This window comes from Brassica oleracea, chromosome C7, assembly GCF_000695525.1.
Source record: "Brassica oleracea var. oleracea cultivar TO1000 chromosome C7, BOL, whole genome shotgun sequence".
Lineage (NCBI taxonomy): Eukaryota > Viridiplantae > Streptophyta > Magnoliopsida > Brassicales > Brassicaceae > Brassica > Brassica oleracea.
The window spans coordinates 28,729,729-28,733,581 of record NC_027754.1 but is presented as its reverse complement, the minus strand read 5'-3'; the positions used below and the strand labels follow the sequence as shown (position 1 = coordinate 28,733,581).

The window sequence follows — 3,853 nt, the reverse complement described above, 5'->3', positions numbered from 1 at the left end:
ATATTTAAATCTGTGTTATTTTATGTATTTTTATATAAATATAAAGATAACACACATATTTACTAATATTGAATAACATTTTGACGACATAGCTATTTTCTGGTTGGTTCACGTTCAGTAACTAAAATCAAAAATATTTGTATTAACATGTAATAAATTTTTAATATCTTGAGAAAGTGGCAGATCAATACCAAGATTAATGTATAAGCTTGATGTATAATTCCAGTAACACTTTCTTTCTGTTTTATTGCTGTTTTGATTAAATTATAAGACATGTATATATTTGATAATACAAACGATATCTTCTGTTTTGAGTGAGGCAATAATATAATGGTTATTGCATGTTACATGTAACCAACCACTTACAATCCTTGACAGTTTGCAAAATCAATCAGATCATAACAAATTCTAATTTGGTAATAGTTTTATCGAAATAATGATTCTGTCGTTTTCTTCCCTCTTTGTAGTAAAAAATAAATTAGCCAGTCTCAACCAAATTCGCCTATTAAAACCCTATCACGTTCTCCATATTCTTCAAACAAAACGTCACAAGCTTTGTAAAGAGAGAGTGTTTAGTGTTTTCTTATAACTTACATATTACAAAACCGTAATAACCCCACTCATATATTCATCCATGGCTTTTTCTAAGATTGCTCTCCTCCTCATTTTGAATGTCATTTTCTTCACCTTGGTCAGCTCGAATCCAGTCCCTTACCGCAAACCCACTTGTAAAAATGCTCTTAAATCCAAGGTGTGTGCCAATGTGTTGGATTTGGTAAGGTTTCTCTACCACAAAGATCCAAATGTTGCGGACTTATCAAAGGTCTAGTTGATCTCGAAGCTGCGGTTTGTCTTTGCACCGCCTTAAAAGCTGATCTCCTTGGCCTCAAACTAAATGTTCCCATTTCATTGAGTGTTATCTTAAACCAGTGTGGTAAGAAGGTTCCATCTGGTTTCAAATGTTCCTAGAGGTTGCACAGTTTTAAACCGAGACGCTAAACCATTGCTTCAAAAGTTCGTTTCTTGTTTTGAGATTTCTATTTGTTTCTACCAGTATCCATTGTTGTAATTTTTACAAGTTTAGTCAATGAACTAAAAAGTTTTGGTTCAAAAAAAAAAATTTAATCAAACGTTGCGTATTCTTTTTAATTAACAGATGCTCTTAATTTTCAATGTTACGTGTTATTACAGTATTGTTCCATGAACCTTTTAAACTTAACAACGAACATGAAATAGATGCAACCTATTGAATATTTTACTTACTAGATTCTTATTAGCACACATAATGCATGCCATCATGGTATACTCTGTCACTGTCACCACATATTAACCATTTGAAAAGTTAATATTCAGAGCTGCAGGATTTTAATGATTTAATGAGACCCAACCAGCAAGTAATTAAATCACGAACTCAAGTACAATGTTTAAAGGGAAATTACATGTTTACCACTTTCATGCTACTATTTTTTATTTTTACCACCACTAAAGGGATATTTTCAAAAATACCTTCTTTATTAAGTGACAAAAAACTCTTATGTCCTTGTTCATTATATATATAATAAATAAATATTTAAATAAATAAAAAAAACTAAAAAATAAAACAATGAAAAGTGGTATTTTGAAAATGCTATTTTTGGCAATTTCCCAATGTTTAAAGCAAAAAAATATTATTAAATGTCATATTTCAAAAATTTAAATAAAATTACTAGAAAGACTAATGCCTTAAATAATAAATGAAATAAAAAAACATGTATTAAGCAGAAATGAATAACCGAACATCCATCCCTAGCTAAAGAAGAAAACGTTATTACGTGTAAAAGTCATTAAAACTATTTTTAGAATAATATCGATGATTAAGTAATTCAGAAAATTAAAGCATACAATTTTTAGATAGGAATAAATGGAATGATTAGAAAAATAAAATACATAGATAAATTTTTTAAATATTTTATGCACATTAAACCAATTTTAAAAAGCAAAATCTGGGTATATTTGCAACTTAAGGGCTCTAAAGAGAAACAATATGCAGACACAAACTAGATGCAAGTTAATTAAAATAAGTTAGTCGCATTCACTAGAACACTTAAATCTAACACAGAACAATTGTTGGTAAACTGTAAAATGAATCCAAAAGCAACTTTATCAACGGGATTGAATAACAATTATTTTATTTTTTCAAGCTTTAATGATACATAGTTTCAAAAATATCAGTTTAGTTACTGCATAAGCACATAAAATGGAATATAAATAATAGATACACAAATTTTCAATAAAATAAAGTGATATTTTAAAATAAAATATAGTTAAAATAATAACAATTCAATAACACTAATATAAGAAATAGGAGGAAGAACCTAACTACTTGGCCAAAAACACTTCTACAATTTCAAATCATTACAAAATATGATAATATCAAAGGGTACTAAATCTTAATATAAAATTAAATTTTAATGATTTGAATAAAACGTTATTACAAATGAAAATAATTTGAGAATAATCTCGACGATTAAGTAATTTGAAAAATTAAAGCATACAATTTTTAGTTAGGAATAAATAGAATGATTAGCAAACCCAAACACATTGAGAAATTATTTAAATATTTGATGTACATTAAAACAAATTCTAAAAAGAAAATCTGGGAATATGTGCAACTTAAGGGCCATAAAGAGAAACAATATGCAGACACAAACTAGATGCAAGTTAATCAAAATAAGTTACCCGCATTCACAAGAAACTTAAAAACTGACACAGAACAATTGTTGGTAAAATGTAAAATGAATCCAAAAAAACTTGACCAACGGGATCGAATAACAGTTAATTTTTTCGTTCAAGTTTGAATGATACATATTTTCAAAAATATCATTTTAGTTACTGGAGAAGCATATAAAATGGAATATAAATTATAGATACACAAAATTTAAAATAAAATAATGTGATATTTTTAAAATAAAGTATAGTTAAAATAATAACAATTCGATAACACTAATATAAGAAATAGGACGAAGAACCTAACAACTTGGCCAAAAACATTTCTAAAATTTCAAGGTATTACTAAATTTGATAATATCAAAGCGTACTGAATCTTAATATAGAATTAAAATTTTCATTATTTAAATCACCTAAAATCATAAGTTTCTATTAATTTGTGTTCTCTTCTTGTCAAAAAACTGAAACTGATATAAATATATGTTTTCTGTATAATTTGACTGCATAAAAAAAATTGGCATGTTTGCTATATTTTTTGCATATCTTTTTAAATATTTAAATCTATGCTATTTTATGTGTTTTATATAAATAAAAAAAATGGGATGAATCACATATTTACTAATATTAAAAAAAAATTGGCGACATAGCTGTTTTCTGGTTGGTTCTCATTCAGTAACTAAAATCAAAAATATTTGTTTTTAACATGTAATTAATTTTTAATACCTGGAGAAAGTGGCAAACCATACCAAGATTAACTTATAGCATTGATGCATACACTACAAAACATACTTTTTACTAGGGCAGTATTCGTTGTAAATTCGTCGTAAACGGTGTGTTACGACGAATTAACGTCGAAAGACGTTTCGTTGTTAAACATCCGTCGTAACGGAGGTTTCGTCGTAAACGACTCGTTACGTTTACGACGAAATATATTCCTCGTAAAGCGCATGGAAAGGATTCATCGTAAACGACACGTAAGCTTTCGTCGTAAAGCCCACGTAATTAAAACGATGTAAAGCACACGTAAATACATTCGTTGTAAATCACTCGTAAACATTTCGATGTAAAACCCTCGTAAATGTTTCGATGTTAATCACTCGTAAACATTCGATGTAAACTCCATGTAATGTTTACGAGGAGTTTACAT

General features: G+C 27.9%; 1 pseudogene; it reads left to right on the top strand.

The window, feature by feature from the left end:
• Positions 1-555: 555 nt before the first annotated feature.
• LOC106305231 lies at positions 556-1,070 on the top strand (annotated as a pseudogene).
• The last annotated feature ends 2,783 nt before the right edge of the window (positions 1,071-3,853 follow it).